Here is a 17,877-nt window from a genome sequence, read left to right on the forward strand (position 1 = left end):
AGCCTAACAACCTTCCCAACAATTGTGCAATCTTGGAAGCAGCCAAGGAGGGACTGGGCCCCCGGGAACATTCTCTTCCCCTCAGCTCTCTTTGCAGTTTCTGGGTACTGGGATCTTCTGCCCCCCACCTATGTCTCGGATCTACAGGCTAGATGTGAGGTAAACACAGAGTCCGGGCAGAGTCACTCACCTCCCGGCTCAGCCCTGACATCCTTTACAGACTAGGACACACCACCAACCCAACAATCCCCCACCCTGGAGAGTGGACCGTCAAAGTGGGCTGCGGAACCCATTTGAGCAGCTGGTAATGGCGTGGTAGGGCAAGCTGGAGAAAAACAAGAGGTACGGTTTCCCTTTCTAGAAGGAGCTAGGGCTCTGGGGCATCTTTGTTAAAGCTGCCAAAGGCAGCCCTTAAAGAGAAGGGCTCAGGTGCGGATGCTCTGTCTGGCCATGAGTATCATTCACTCTTAAAGATGGCAGTGGATTGGCTGGAACGTCACTCATCATTAGCTCCCACTCTGTCCTGTGTCCATTCTGGTCAGTCACATAACTTTCTGTGGTCAATGGAATTTGGGCATAATCACAGGGTGGAGACAGTCCTGGCCCTCAGTCTAGGTCTTAAAGGGCAAGGCCTGCTTCCCTTACCCCTCGAGAAGCCCAGCCACTGTCCCATCTCCCTCGGTCCCAGATCAAATCTGACACATTGCCATATCCCAATGCTCAGCAGGCACTGTCATCACCAGCAGAGGACATTTGGACATTGAAGTCCTTCTGCACTGAGGCTAGGACACCTGGGGAAATGGCAAATGCAGTTGTGACTGCGATCTTGACTGCTGTCCACACCCTCCTCCAAGGCTGCTAGCTCAGGGTCCCACTACTCGACTGCACTCACTTTCCCAGTCACCTGGGTTCCTCCCTGAATCTCAGACCCAATGTCCCACCCCCTTCTGCTTCTCTAAGCCCCAACCTGACACTGTGTGGCCTCGTGATTCCCAGCCCCTATCACCAGATACAGTATAGGCCCAGTTATAGCTCTCAGATTATCAGGGAGTGTGGGAAGCCAGGCAAGCCCGCACTGGCTGGACACACAGAACACTTTCTCTCCTGAATCTTGGAGTGGCAGGGTGAGAATTGGAACCTGGATCCTTTCAATCCCATGATCACAGTTCTTTACGCTGAAGCTGTGAGTTCCATAGAAGCAAGCCAATTTCACAGCTACTTGAGACCCTTGATCAAGAGGGAAGGTGACCTCTCCCATCTAGCGCACCACAGAAGGACCAGGTGGGATAGCCATTTTCATAGATCAAAACGGAGACTATCAGACACTGTGAAGGCTCACCAGAGCTATGACTGGTTGAATAGCCAAGCTAAATTCTACTTTGGTTCCTATATCTCTCCCCGGCCCAGAAAGATTGCAAGAGAGGCTCTTGAAATGGCTGTGCAATCGAGATTGGCTACTGACTCATGCATTTCCTCCTGGGTAACCAGCAAAACCACAACATGCAGCTAGCTTGAGGTCATAAGCTTGGGTCTTAGCCAAAGAGATGTTGGACAAAAGTGATGCATACCACTTTCAGGACTGCCCACAAAATCATGGACGTGGTTGTCACGGCAATCCTAGAGGCCATATGTTGTAAAAAGTAGCCCTGTAAGATGGAAGAACCTAGATGGTGAGTCTTCTGCTCAACCCATGCCAGAGTGAATGAGACACACACTTTAATGTGTTTATCTATTGCTACTTGGAGAATGCTTGTTATAGAGGCTAGCTAGCCTAGGAATAATAGAGACTGATATAGACTAGGAATGCTTTCAAATACACATAATGGAAAAGTGAAGAAGTATATTATACACACATATATGCTTATTTTCCACATAACCAGAAGTCCGGGAATAAGCAGCCCCAGTACCCAGATTGAAGGACGTAATCCACATTTCTGCTTAGCCTTCCTTCGGGTGTCGGCTCTTGTTCTCATACTAATTAAACATAATCACAGGGTGGCTACTAAACTGCTGGCATTTTACCTGCAACTCAGGTAGGAAAAAAAAAGCAAAGAACGAGAAGGCCAGCTGAGTCTGCTCAAGTCAACCAACTCCAAGGTTCCATTGAGTGGGTCAGTAAACACCAGTGACTGAGATATGACTCTGCCTGCCCAACACGCTCACAATTGGTCTCCTGGGCTCGTGGGGCTGGCCTGCCTACGACCAACAAATCTATAGAGGTTTCCGAGCAAACGAGGAGGGACATAGCCACTGAGCGGTCCACAGCAGCCTCCCTCTGCCCCTGGTAGCGCATGTCTGGTTTCCCTTTCTAGGAGTCTTCAGTCAAGATTAGACAGTGCCTGGCTGGAGCCTTTCGGGTCTCAGAGCTTCATTTCCTCACCTGCCCAGAGGCCTGGTTCTCAGGGAGAGAATTGTTAACAGGCTGGTGATCCCCAGAGTAGCATGAGGTGGCACAAGGAAAAATGGCGCTATTCCAGGACCCACAATCTTAGCGCTACTCCTTTGTCAGTGAGGAGACTACTGACCGCTTTCGATAGACCATCGGAAGCAGCTGAGCTGTGTAAAAATGAGTCCCTTTGATGTTTGTGAAGGTAGGGGAGGGGCTTGATTGGAAGGGGACCGTGAACAAGCAAACCATAAGGAGACTTCAGAAGGAACCAGTTTGAGTACTGACAAAGCTTTATACACTGGCCACTCCTGGTAAGATGGTTTCTAGTGACATAAAAAAAGAAACCTTTAGAAACTGAGAAAACTGCCAACCTTTGAAGCAGACATATAGGTGTGTGTGCATATGTATTCCATGAAGTAGAGGTGAAATTGATGATGATGATGATGATGAAGACAGACAGACATACGGACAGATGATGGATACTTTAAATGGATGGGTGGGTCCATGGGTTAGTGGATCAACAGATGGATTTCAGTCACCTCATACAGAATGCATTCATAGGATATGATTGTAAAAGGTTTCGAGTGGGAAGCTGTGCTGAGAGACCCAAGTTTAAACAACAGGCACCCGTCTACGGAAGAGGCTGGAATGCAATGCTCCACGATGGAGCCCTAAGCAATGAAAGCGAGGATAATGTTTGTCCCTTTTTTCTACATTATGCATTTAATTTTTTCTTTCACAAGCACACACTGTTTTTTTTAAAAACAAAAGAGCTTCTTAGAAAACCATGACTGTTACTAGGTAAGCATGGAAAACTGGAAAGGGCCGAGGGACAATGTGTTCCGCTGAGTTAGTGCTTAGAGAAGTCACTCTGCCCTGCTCTGAGTGTCCTCTTTGGTGACCACAGTTCTCATAGCCAAGTTCAGCGTCTCTCCCACAGAGTCAGTGACTCTGTGTAGCCCTGGTTTCTAAGCCCTTTCCTGCAATCAGGCTGTAGTTGTGACACCCGGGGATCTTCTACAGCACAGTCACCTTGAGTCATGGTCAGACTTTGACATTCCTTCCTCTACATGCCCCCCCCCACACACACAGGGTATTCTCTCTGCTGATGGAGACCCATGCCACTACCCCGTTGACCTTGAATTCCCTCCAAATGCTGGGGCACTGTCCTAAAGTGTCCTACATACTGAGTAAGGAAGAGATCTAGGCGTCCTCTTTAATCTAAAGTTAGATTGCTGTCATCCACCCTTATTTTTATGATCTATTTTTTCCATCTTCCTGCTTTATAATTCACAGGGATAGGTAATGTTGACTGTCAACTTGACAGATCTAGACTTAACTGAAGAAACAAGGTTCTGGGCTTGTCTGTGAGGGATGGCTTAGATTCAATTAATTGAGGTGGGAAGATTTACCCTAAATGTGGGTAACTCCGTTCTAGGGGCTGGGGTCCTGAACTCAAACAAACAAACAAACAAAACCAAAGATAAGGTGCTTCCTGACTGCAGATGCAATGTGACCAGCTGCCTCACACTCTGACTGCAGCATCTTCCCCCATGATTAACTGTGTCCCCTTGAACTTTGAGATAAAGCAAGTGCTTCCTCCTTTAAGTTGCTTCTTGTCAGGTGTGTTATCATGCAAGGAGAACAGTAGTGAACACACACTCCAGTGTGTAAACACACCACACTGATTTGTAAGTTCTCGACTTAAGCTATGCAGTAATTGGCTGCTTCTGACATTTTGATCTGAACAGCGGCCCCATTACGAAAGTCAACTAGCTATGCAATGCCAAACCCCTTTCTAATTATTTGTATTTAAATACATATAAAAATTATAAATTATAAAATTTATTTAATAAAATATAATTTTATAAAAATTATTTTAAAATAAATTTTAATATATTTTTTAAGAACAGGCTCTCAGTTATCCCAGGCAGCCAAAGATGATCCCGAACTTCAGATCCTCCTGCCTCTTCCTTTCTGGTGCTGGACACACACGGACCACCATGCCAGCTTTATGCTGTGCTGGGAACCCAACCCAGGGTTTGATGCATGCTAGGCAAGCACTCTCCCAATAACCCAAGTCCCCCAGGCATGCAACTGGAGAGAAAAAAAATCCCAAAAGATTATATATACTCAATATTTTCTATGAATCTACACTTTTTCCCTACGTTTATTCTTAACATATAAAATCTGTTTCCCTAACAAAGAAAACAGCTTACACAATATAGCGTCCTTTAAAAAAAAATGATTCTAAGTATTTGGGTACAGCACTGAGATGTGGCCAAATGAAAAGGAAGGGGATGGATGACAAACGTGGGCGTCTGTCGGTTGGAGTTAGAGGGAGGGAGCCTCTCTGGCTTCCTTGTAGAGGGGACTCGCTGGAGTTTGTTACAGTGGTGGGCAGGGAAGGGTCCCTGGGGATAAACACTGGGCCAGCATCCTCAACAAGTACTTCTCCCAATCTAACACCATCTCTTACAGCAAGAGAGGAACGGTCTAGAAGACACCCATAGTAGCAAGTTAAGAAGGGGAAGTTTTCTAGTGAGCATCATGGCCACTAGAAGGTCCAAAGCTCTAAATGCCAGGAAAGCCCATCACCCCAAGAATCTGTCTTTCAGCTTCAGGCAATCCAGAGCTTGGTTTAGCCAAGCTCCTATGAGCTTTGTTCTCTCTCTCTCCCCTATACTTCTCATAAGTATAAAATGGGAAGATGGGGATTAAATTACACAGTGCTTTGCTCAGCAAAAGGAAAGGACACCAGAAGAGAATCAGGCAGTAAGTGGCTACCATTATTCATGTACCGCCTGCATATGCTTGTACAGGCATGCATATGTGTACATGTGTACATGTGTGTGCATGTGCATATATATGTATATACATACACATACACACATATATATAAATACAAATATATATAATGCATATATCTAATTCCCAGCATCTGCCCAGAACCCAATTCCCTGGGACAATTTCAGCTATCTGGCAGGAACATGGAGCCCTAGTTCTAAGTCCCACTGTGTCTGAAACCCAAAGCCCTGCCCCATCACACATCCCCAGAGTGACACACTCTTTTCATTGGGTCGATAGCCCTGTCCTCAGTAGCAGCCCTTAAGCTCCACATCTTTCCTAACCTTACTCCACCTTGTCTGTCACCACCATCACTCTTGCAGCCCTGGATCTATCCATTGCAGGTATCTGGCCATCGGTACCCTGCAGAACCTGTATATAAAATACAGATACTCCCATCTGTATGTAAAAGTCTATCGTGTTGAACCTGGCACCCAAGTCCTGCCTGTGACCCTGGTTCTCTCTGGTCTCATCCCTCACTGTGCACCCTAAGCCCTGTCCACCCTTCCCCAACACACATACCTCCCTTCTCCCCTACAGCTCCCGAAGATGCATGCCTTAGCAAAGGGTCCCTTTCTCCTTCTAGAAACTCTGAGTTTAGTCACCTCTAGGTTTGCCTCCCCAGGGCATTCCAAGTCCTTGCCCCACTTTGTCCCGACCTGTACGTGTACAGGAATCTCTCCACCATTTCCATCCCACGGGGTTGTTCCCCCACCGCACCACACCCCAGTGCCCAATCAGAGAACAGTTATCGAATAAATGGGCAATGTGTTCCCGTTAATGACCAGAGGCATGGACTCCACACTCACCACAATTATGCTTTCCTTTCTCTGGTTCAAAACCATGCCCTGTTGCAGGAAGAACACGCCAGTGGAAAACATCTGGCCAGAGAGTAGGACAGCAGATGGAAAGAAATCTGGTGTGTCCTGTTTACCATGAGGCCGAACTTGGAAAGTAAATATGCAGCCACAGCATACTGGTTGGGTGGAGACGGCGCCCGCACCCCCCAATCCGTCAGCAACCCCCCCCCCACCATGTGCTGCCCAGGCAACTGGGGGTTCTGACAGGCTAGAGACTGCAGGCCTCGGGGCCAGCTCTCTGCTGGATCACTCTCTCCAAAGGGCTCTGTTATTGTTCCCTTTGAAGGAGTGGAAGGAGACAGGGCACTTGGGGACAAGGTGTCAGTACTTGGGGTCTTTTGGTGTCTCTGCCTTGTTATCCTCAGTGAGAGAAGCTGACTCCAACATTTCTGCCCAGGGACAACTGCGATTGTAAAAGGAAAATAGAAAGCTTAAGGGATAGCCCCACACCATCTTACAGAGACAGAGATGGAAAAACAGGGGGAAGAAGCTCCCTGGGTCTAAAACCACTGTGGGTTGGTAAAACCAGAGAAGAATAGGCCAGCCACACTGTTCCCAGCTGTCAGTCACATACCCTTAAGAGGCAGCCCAATGTCCTCCAATCACCAGGCAATATATCCACCACTATCCACCAGGCATCTTGATAACCTTCTTCGAGCCCCAGCCAGAATGTCCCCAGAGTACACTGCCATGTCCTCCCAGTACCCCGTCAGCCTGTCCCTCTATTATCCTGACAATATGTCCCCTTGCACTCTGACCATCTAGTGCCCAGGCCACTTCAGGGTTCCAGAACTTCCTGCAGTCACAGCTCCAGAGAAGGCTGCGCTGGCGAGGACTGGTGCCATATGCAGGACAATCTAACCATTTTGCAAGAGGGGAAACTGAGAAGGAAGGGACTAGTTTAAGGCTGCACAGTAAGATAGAGCCAGTGGCGGTTTCCTCTGTTGTGCTGAGACCCAGAGGGGCTCTTTTCACAGCCACACTGAGAGCCAGAATCATCTGTCTCATTGTCTGTGTGGCTAAAAACCTTAAAGGGCATTAATGGCGGTCACTCCATTCATTATACAAACACTTCTGTGTCATTTCTGCCCTAAAGCCCTTGACCTGCAGATCCATACCAACCTTCAACCTGACTCTGAGAAAGAAGGAACAATTAATTACACCCATTTCACAGCTAAGAAAACCGAGGCTTGAGGACGTTAGGTACCCTGCCTTTGTCCACCTGGAATCAGGCTTGGTAACAAGCCTAGTTGCTAAGCACCTGGACACTGACCGCCACTCATCCAGGAGGATGGTGGACCTAAGCTCCCAGCACCCTGCCCATTCCCCAAGGAACCCATCTTCCCTGTTCACATCATCCCAGGTAAGCACTTGGAGTGCAGAAATCAGTGCTCATGAGACAAATGACACACATGGTCCAGCTGTGCACTTCCTGCTCAAACTGCCCAGCCTCCCTCTCTGTGGCTTCACTGAGTACAAGATGGATGGATCTGGGAGCGCATGGGCTTCTGAGGGAAGCGCAGGCTGAACTCGGGGCCGCATAAACAACAAGGCTGATGCCTCATGGACCAGCATAGAACCCCTGACCCAAGCCAAACATACATGAAGGCCTAAGGTTAATACCCAGGATGTTGTCTCCTCTGCAGGACCAGGACTGTAGGGTGGATCTGGGCCAAACAGGATGTCCTTGGCCAAGCAGGACACCTTCCTGTGTTTGCTGACACAGAGTGTACACTCCTCATCCTGGTGACCCTGAAGAAGTGTCATAACCTTTCTCTGATGGAGAAAAAAATACAGACACACACACACACACATATACACAACAACAGACAAATCTCAGCACTGTTGACCTGGGGATGACCTTGGAGCTGCCTGGCTTCTGCACTGTTGGACTCAAAAGGCACTGGGTGGAGATGACCCCAAACCTCCCAAAGACTTCCAGAAGCACCTGCTTGTGATTCTAGGTCCACATGTGGTCTTGGACTGAGGGACTGTGGGACATGGCTGTGGAAACTGGAAACTCACTCTACCTCCTGGCCAATGCCCTCAGGCCTCAGCTTCTTTACCCATAAAGTAGAGCCTGAAGCAGAATCTTCCTCCAGGAGAACTATGGGAGTGTAAACATGAGCTGTGTCTGCTAACAAAAGCCTCAGTGCGGGACCCTAGAGTCATTTGTCATGAGGAAAGGCCTATATTTCTCCAGCAGTGGTCACTCTCCTGACGATCAGTTCTCTTAGTCCTCATTACAGCCTTCTTCTAGCCCTTTGGTGAGAACCAGGTACCCGAGTTCAATGTGGCTGCTTTCTACAGACACCCCAGTGTTCTATGAGGTCAACAGATACTGAACCTTCCCCCATTCATGATCCTTGCTTCCCAAAATTCAGGCCCCGAAGGATGGGTGGGCCCTGTGACTCACTTCAGAACACATCAGAAGGGCTGTGTGATAGAAAGGGATGCATTAGGTTCTAAGAAGGCTCTGGCTTCCATCTTGCCATCTCCTGGACCATCACTAGTTAGTTGGTGATCGTTATTGTGAATTAGTTATGTGGGTGGGGTATATGGTTGCTCAGGTGTATAGAGGCCAGAGAACAACCTTGAACTTTCTTTACTAATGCCGTCCACCTCCTTTGAGACAGGGGCCTCTCACTGGCCTGGAGCTCACCAACTAGGCTAGGCTGGCTAATCGCCAAGCCCTGTGGATCCACTGGAATCCATCTGCCTCTAACATCTGGGATTAACAAGCATCTGACACCAAACCCAACCATTTTATAGGGCTTCTAGGGTTTAAATTCACACTGGGCGGTGGTGGCATGAGCTTTTAATCCCAGCACCCAGGAGGCAGAGGCAGGTGGATCTCTGAGTTCAAGCCTAGCCTGTTCTACAGAGTGAGTTTCAGGACAGCCAAGACTACACAGAGGAACCCTGTCTCAAAAAACAATAAACAAGCAAGCAAACCGATAAACAAATGAAATAAACTCCAGTCTTTGTGCTTGTGAGGCAAAGACTTAACTAAGTGAGCTGTCCTCGGAGACTGGAGGCCATTGATTTAATCAGTAGACTTTATAGAGGGACTAAAAAACCTTCCTGGTGACATCTTGAGGCCGGTGAAGGTCAAGGCCACTCCTATGAATCTAGTGGGAAACTGTAAGGCAAACCTGCCCCCCTTAGGTGATCTGATCCCAAATTCCTGATCAGTCACATGGAAACTGTGAAATGGTAAACGCTTGTGAATGAAGTGTCTTTAAACGCGGGGGCAATGATGGATGTAGCTGTCCTATGCTTGATGAACTCCTGCTCATCCATCGTGACCTAGGAGATAGGCTCCAGCTTCTGTGAAGCCTCCCGTAGTTCTGTATTCCTTCCCTTGACCAACTTCCCACTCGACTCTCAAATTTCAGTTAACATGGCAGGCCTGCTCCACCGATGTGTCCATGGGCCCCTGGAGTAGAGACAGGGCCTTCATCACCCAGGTAGAGCCTGAGGTTAAGAGTCTGTCACTTGGCTGCTCACCATCACAGTTATTCAATAAGTGAGTGACTTAAGCAACAACGGTCGCCCGCCTGGGCACTACCTTGCATGCCTTGCCCTCTGGCTCTTGGGAGGCTGCTTGGCTTGCTCCATCCAGAGTCCACATGCTGGCCAGCCTGGGCTTATGGCCAGTTCCCTCATCTGCCCGAGAGGAGGTGACAATGCTTCCCAGCACTTGTTCTCCATGGGCACTGGCAAGTCCCCTCCACTAATGTGCCTTGGTCTCATAGTGGAACATGGTGGAGAAGGGACCAACAGGCAGGTCCCTTCACTCAGGGCCTCACGGCACCCCACCCCCATCTCGCTCCACCTCAAAGTTGCTACTTCCCAGTTGAGCAGAGTAAGGCTGGGAGCTGTGTGGCAGCTTGTCTGAAGCTACACAGAGCGGCAGAGCTAGGATCCCTCAAGAGCATGCTATGGAGGTAAAATCTCCATAGCAGAATAGGTTCCTGACACTAGGCCTGGGGATGGCTCACAGGTTCCTCGGACACCTTGATCTCTCACAACACAGCTGGTTGCTAGTGACTCTGTCCCCTAAACAAGGCATGTCCACATTGCAGAACCTATGAGTGGGATCTCGTTAGGCAAAAGAGATCTTTGTCATTGTCATTTAAGGATTTGTTTTGATTTGTTTTGTTTTTCGAGACAGGGTTTTGCTGTAGTTTTAAAGCCTGTCCTGGAACTAGCTCTTGTAGACCAGGATGGCCTTGAGCCCACAGAGATCTGTCTGCCTCTGCCTGGCAGTGCTGGGATCAAAGGCGTGCTGGGCAAGGACGATGTGTTCCTGCCTGGTTGTTATTTAAGGATTTTGAGACGAGATCATCCTGGGCTAGGGTAGAACCTAAATCCAGGCACAGAGGCCTTCATGAAAGACAAAAAAGAAGGGTTGGCGGGTCAATGAGAAAAACCCATCCTCATCCTGTACAAGCCTGACAACCTGCAACCAAACCCCACAACCCACATGCAAGTGGAAAGAACCAGCTCCACAGAGCTGCCCTCTGATCACACACAAACTATGGCACACACAAAATAATCAATCAGTCAGTTTAAGACAGAAGACATGCATAGTAGAGAAAGCAATGGGAAGACGGATGCAGCCATAAGCCAAGCAAATCAGAGACTTGTAGCAAGCACCAGCAGCTGGGAGAGGCAGGAATGACACCCCACCTCCTAGGTCCCCAAAGGGAGAGGGACCAGCTGATACCTAGACTTTGAGCTTTTAGATTTTTTTCTTTTTCTTCTTCTTTTTAGTTTTCAAGACAGGGTTTCACTGTGTAGCCCTGGCTGTCCTGGAACTCACTATGTCGACCAGGCTGGCCTCAAACTCACAGAGATCCACTTGCCTCTGCCTCCCCAGTGCTAGAAGTATAGATATGTGCCACCACTGCCTGCCTGGCTGGGCTTCCAGATTTCTGATCAGGAGAAAATAATCTTCTATTGTTTTAAACAACCAATCTGGGGGTAATTCATTTTGGTAGTCCTAGGAGAAGATACACAATCTTAAGGATAATACTACTTTTGTATAATACTGAGTAAACCAAGGTTTTCTGTGGTTTGATGTTCCTGGTCTGGGAAAGACCAGACCTCCTCATCCCACCTTCCCAGGAACTGGGAAGGAAGAGCCCCCATGAACCTCACTTGAAGAGCTGTGACACAGGGCACCTCAGTGAGCACCTTGAAGCATCAATGCCTCGTGCACCATGACTTCAGTGGCCTATGATGCAAATGTGTCATTGCACTGTATCGATGGCAATGTCCTCCATTTGTTTAAGTGAGTGTTTAGGGTTGTATTCGCCTTTCTTATTGCTGCAATAAGACCCGGCATGACCACTTCAGAAAGAAAGAGTGTAGTTGGGCCATGGTTACTTGGCCCCATGCACTTGGAAAAAACAGTATGTTAGTAAGAACATGTGGCTGAGACTTCCACCTTGTATGCATTGGGCTGGGGCGAGGGAGGAAAGAACAGATTTGGGAGTGGATATGAACCCAAGAATTAGGCATATCCTTCCAGAGCCTGCCCTGAGTGACCCCCTTCGCACCAGTTAGACCCTAGCTCCTCAGATTTTCACATCTTCCAAAAATAGGATCAGCAGCTGGGACCAAGTCATCTACGTATTAGCCGGCGAGAAATATTAATTATCCAAGGAGAACTGACTACCGGATCCCTCCGTGTTCAGCTGGATTGGGTTGTTTTAAGGTTTGACAGAGGTCTGCCATCATAGGCGTAAAGGAGTGGCATGGACGTAGGGGCAGGATAGGAATGGACGGAGGGGCAGGATAGGAGTCCCTTGTGATGGAGTGCTGTGTCTTAGGTGCTATGACCGAGTGTGGTGTCTTAGGTACCGTGTCTTGGTGCTGTGGTGGTTTGAATGAAAATCATAGTCTCACAGGGAGTGGCACTATTAGGAGGCGTGGCCTTGTTGGAGGAAGTGTGCCATGGGGGGGGGGGGCTTTGAGGTTTCAAATGCTCAAGCCAGGCCCAGTGTCTTGCTCTCTGCCCGCTGCCTACAGATCCAGATGTAGAACTCTCAGCTCCTTCTCCAGCACCATGTCAGCCTGCATGATGCCGGGCTTCCTGCCATGACAATGACGGACTAAACCTCTGAACCTGTACCCTAGGCCCAAGGCTCTCCCCACCAATGTTGTGTAGGCAGAGTATGGATGGGGTGAGGATGTGGCTTAGAGTGGAATATTGGAACTGGCAGAAGGGAGAAAATGCCAGAGACATGTCTACCTTGACTTCACTCTTTCCCCTGGGGACAGGTTCCTCCCCCCCCCAACATAGGCCATGAGCATCCAGCAAGGAATGAGAAAATCCTTGGGACTGACATCCACCTGCCTGTGGCTGCTTGGTATTTAACACTGTTTCTGTACCAGCTCTGAAACTTGATGACTGTGGCCTGCGTGGAGGTAATGGCTGTGCTTAGAGTTTGAGCCCACTTTGCCAGAGCTGAAGATTAGGCTCACAAGACAGCAGGAAATCTCTAAGGAACTGTCCAGACTCAACAGTGGCTGGACCTCAAACAATAGTCAGCTCCCAGACAAATAAACCTGCCAGGAACAAACTCTTCTGACAGGAGAAATAAAGCAGAACATATTCTTAGAACAGTCAACACTTTCTCCTCTGTTAAAAAAACAAGTAAGTAAAAACCCTGCTGTCTGTTGTCTTGAGGAACCCACCAAGAGGCCAAGTATGCAAACACCAAAAGAAAGATACTCCTAACAGACTGTTCTAGAACTTTCTCCCATGTCATAAAGAGCACCTTCCTTATCGTAAATCAATGCCCGGGGTATCTCCCTCAAAGCCATGTGGACAGAACTGCGGGGAGAACAGGTTAATAGAGAGAGACCCAACTTCTCAGTAAAAAACCAGCCAGCTTTTAAGGGTCTAACCCTCTGGTGGGTGTTTCAGAACAAGAGGCTGTGGGAGGCCACTGGGAGTGTTAATAGTCAGCGCTTCCTTACTGCCCAACTTTCTCTCATAACTGCCCAGCCTGCTCCTGGCTCCCATCGTAAGCCCCCTTAGTCCCTGTCCTCAGCTCTCCATGAACTTCCAAAAGTCTCCTTTGGTCTGCCTCAGCTACTACACACCTTATGCACTGTGGCCTCCCTCTGAATGACCATGAAGGCCCTGAGTTTCAGTCAGAGCACAAAACTGGGGTACAATTAGAATACTGTAGTTCTTGTGGGACGGACACACAGGCTTCCTAGTCTCCCCTGCACTCCGTAGCCTTTCCGCAGCCTTGTTATTCAAAGCATAGCAATGCAAACACCCCCACAAACCCCACTGTTGGCGCAACTGCCCAGGAAGGCGACCACTCTCCAGCCATGTGATACCTTGCAAGTCTGTCACAACCCATTCACAGAAGAAATGGCCAAAGGGCTGTTCATATCAACAGTATATAATAGACTCATGTTCACACACACATACACAGTCAGCACTCGGGGTGACAGCAAGTGTTGTCCCGGTGGCTCAGAGCTCAGCAGGAGGAGGACAAAGAGTCACCCTGTGAATCAGGCTGTGAATCAAGGGACAGCAAGGCCTGGCCTTCAGAAGGATGCATGAGTCTTGAGACACTCACACAATTCCTCACCACACATGTGGCCGGGAAAGCGAGAACCTGGCCAGCCATCTGAGAGACATTCTAACGGGCCAGCCCCGCACACTTGAGCTCCGGGCAACCTGTCAGGCAGTCTCTTAGGTAAGAATGGCATGTGAGTCCCTGTTGGTAAAGGACTTCTGACATCCTCAGGGCCCAAAGACCTCACAGGAAGTGGGCAGAGAGGCCAAGGCTCAGGCAAGCGCTCCCCAGAAGCCTCCTTAGGTATGTTAGAGCCCGGAACTTTCCCTAAAGGTGATTGGACACCCATTTTACAGATTGGGGAGTAAGTGTGCAGGATGAGGCAACTGGGTGACCTGGAGGTAAGGGTCAAATCCAGGACTTAATTTCAATTCATTTTTGTTTGTTTCCCTTTTGTTGTTGTTGTTGTTGTTTTTCAAAATAGTGTCTCACTATGTAGCTCTATCCTGTAACTCATTATGTAGACCAGGCTGGCCTCAAACTCACTGAAACCCACCTGTCTCTACCAAGTGTTGTGATTAAAGGTGTGCACCACCACACCTGGATGATGTCAATTCTTTAAAGCCCTAGAAAACTACTGTGGGGCTGACAAGATGGCTCAGCAGATAAAGGTACTTGCTGTCGAGCCTGACAGTCTGAGCTAATAAGAGAGAACTTGCTTCACAGGTTGTCCTCTGGCTCCCATATGTATAGTAGTATGTCATGTGTGTACCCATAAACAGAGAGAGAGAGAGAGAGAGAGAGAGAGAGAGAGAGAGAGAGAGAGAGAGAGAGAGAGAGAGAGAGAGAGAGAGAGAGAGGAAAAGGAAAAGGAGGAGGAGAGGAGAGGGGGAGAGAAATGATAGGTAGGTAGGTAGATAGGCAGACAGACAGACAGACAGACAGACAATTTTTTGAGGCAGGCTCCTGTTATGCTTCCCTGCCTCCACTCACAGGAAAAGCTGAAGGACAGGGGGAGGGCAGGATGTCAGGCCTGAGAGGAGGTACGAGCCCTCAGGCTCTTGTGAGAGCTGCTCAATTCAGACCTGAAGAGAGAGGGGTGGCGCATGCACACAACAAACCAACAGAAAGGTGTCATTGCTGAGGGAGATGCCAGACAGTGGGCAGAAAAGGTGTCATCCACTTCAACAGGAAGATGCTGGTGCCGAGAACTCCAACAACTGTGATTAACTCATAAATTAGTTCCTAAAGTAGTGAGTGTCCAGGAACAAAAGGTCCATAAACTCCAATAATATGGGCACTTAGCAATCATCTGTCCCCAAACCCAGCATAGCTCTAAAATGAGGAATAGGAGCTTCCTGTCAGCCTGACGAAGAAGCTGCTAGCCGAGGATAGACACTGACCCACCAGCCCTATCCTTGACAATAGTGTGAAAGAGTCCCCTCTGGAAGCCACTCAATCCCTTGAGCCATAAAACAGTGTGTCTTGTCACACAGCTGTCCTCCAGTCCAGACACTCTGCTTTGAGGTCATTAGTTTACATGGAGACACAAAGCTTACAAATCCCTCAGGTAATTACCATGTGGGGACAGCAGCCAGGGGCCTGAACTATGGCTGTGCCAGAGGCCAGGAGAAGTCTGCCCTAGCACACACCCAGTCCTCTTCTCTCAGGGGTGCAGGATGGTGGGCATTAAAAACAGGAACTGTCTAGACTTCTCACTGTGGTAGAGACTCCCTGCCTGCTGTCCAGCACACAGGCCCAGCAGAGGAAGGGACCGTCTGCAGGAGACTCTAGCTTCACCCCAAAGGGACCATTAGAGAAATAAAAGGATCTGAACATGCATTGGTTCTGAGTCCACATAGGAAAAGACCCCCACACACAGACTCTGCAAAGGGGCTCATGGTCTCGGGGACAGAAAACTCAACATAAATTAATGGTTGCCTGTCTCTCAAGCCACTCAACTGCCTTCACCAGCATTTGCCTGAAGAGCAAATTGGAGACAAGGGTAAAGTATCCTGCAAACTTTAATGTGCTCTGCAAACTGTAAAATGCGCTGCAAATTTCAAAGTACTTAAAAATAGATATGAAAGACCGTTGTTTCCAATTAAAAACAAAACAACCTTTGATGCATCCCAAAGCCACCAACTGTCTCGGAGATGACAACACTGAAGCTAAAACAAAGTATAACATATTGAATGCAGAGCAAAACCCTTCCAGAATCCCAGTGGAACCAAATTTAGTTACTGGATTGACTCTGCAGCCAGCTTTGTGCCTTGGGTGAGTCGTCTTCCTCAAAGTATTAAAAAAGGAAGTCAAACTGGAAAATCTCCGGGATCCTTTCTAAGCCAATTATTTGGGGGCTTTTGTCTTGCATTTCCAAATTTTTAATTGTGCGTGTGCATGTGTAAGCATGTATAGTGCATGTGTGTACATAGGTGTTTGTCTCATGTGCACTTATGTGCCAGAAAAGAGTCAAACATCCCGTTCTCGCTCTCCGCCTTATTATCTTGGGACTGGGTCTCTCTGAACCTGGAGCTAGCTAGGCTGGCAGCCATAAAGCCCCAGCAATCATCCTGTCTTCCCCAACCCCCAGGCCTGGGACCACACCCAGCTTTTTATGTGGATTTGGGGGATTTGAACTCATATTCTCATGTTCAAACAGCAAGCACTCTTACTCTCCGAGCCATCGCCTCAGTCCCTGAAAGTTTTACGAACCTATATTTTGTGTTATTTGCCTAGGTTTCTAAGGATGGAGGAAGCAGGGTCTTCCCCGACATTACCAAGAGAGAACTAGCATCATCCTCAGATTTACCTTGCAAACCTGCTCTGTTCTTTGACCCTGTCTGCCTGCTAGAGTACTACCTACTGTGGGCCTCAAGGGTCGGTGCAATATAGCAAAACTTAATTCATTGGTTCCCGCTGGGTTTTGTGTTCTGGTAGCAAAGAACAGACCTGGGTTCTTAAAAATAATTTGGTCCTGGAAAGCTGACTGGGGTGGCACAGGAATAAAGAAGGACAGGCACACATAGAAAAGCTGGGGTCAGGTGGGATGTGTGCACCCTGATGAAGTGGCCCCAATGAGGAATCTCGGCATGTCATTTAGTATAGCACAGGGCGGGAAAATTAGTCTCCTAGGAGAGGTCTCGATATGGAGCAGGCGCAGGCTGTAAACATCTGGAAGAGGAAGCTGCTGATGCTGGTTTTTGTACACACGTGTCAATCGTTTATAAACACTTGTTCTTGGACCGGAGGAAGGCTTTGCCAACTTCCCATGTGTCCAAGGTCTTGGTCCTTGACATGGCCCACTCGTGTCAAACTTTACACATTCTGCTCATGCCAAACATCACACGTTCACACGGAACTTGACTATCTTGGGGCCTCACTCACTTCCTATAGCTTACTTGTCCAAAATGATTTCTATAAATCACAAAGAGCAAGGGTTTGGGGAAACGATGTCAGTAGGAAAGTGCCTGCCAGGCGCCTTAGTCCGTGTTCTATTGCTGTGAAGAGACACCATGACCATGGCAACTCTTATGAAAGAGAACATTTACTTGAGGCTTGCTTTCAGTTTCAGAGGATAGTCCATTATCCTCGAGGTGGGGAGCATGGCAGCGCACAGGCAGACGTGGTAGCTGAGCGTTCTACATCCAGATCTTCAGGCAGCAGGAAGAGAAAACCACCGGGCCTGGTATGGGCTTTAGAAAAACTCAAAGCTCCCCCCCCCCCAGTGACACATTTCCTCCAACAAGCCACACCCCCTAACCCTTTCAAATAGTCACTTCCCTGGTGACCAAGCATTCAAATCAATGAGTCTATGGGGACCATTCTTGCTCAAACCACCACATCAGGCAAACACGAAGACCTGATTTCTCCATCACCCATATTAAAGCTGATGTAATGATCCACACTTGTAATCTCAGCACTGGGAGGGCAGAGATGGGCAGATCACTGGGGCTCACTGGCCAGCTTAGCCTACTTGGTGAATCTCTGGCCATGAAAGACTGTGTCTCAACAAACCAAGTGGACACCTCCAAAGGAAAGACACACAAGGATGACTTCTGGCCTCTACACACAGGATTGCACAAGCAATACAAGACACTAAACACAGGCACGTCCCTGCACATATATGGTTACACACATGCACACCAAGTACTTTCGAAGAACAGAAACTGTGTAAACTATTCCCCACGCCATAAGTTACAACAAATAACAGGTTAGAATACTAAAAAGT

Source organism: Alexandromys fortis, unplaced genomic scaffold (genome assembly GCF_014885135.2).
Source record: "Alexandromys fortis isolate MF-2015 unplaced genomic scaffold, M_Fortis_MF-2015_v1.1 scaffold_3, whole genome shotgun sequence".
Classification (NCBI taxonomy): domain Eukaryota; kingdom Metazoa; phylum Chordata; class Mammalia; order Rodentia; family Cricetidae; genus Alexandromys; species Alexandromys fortis.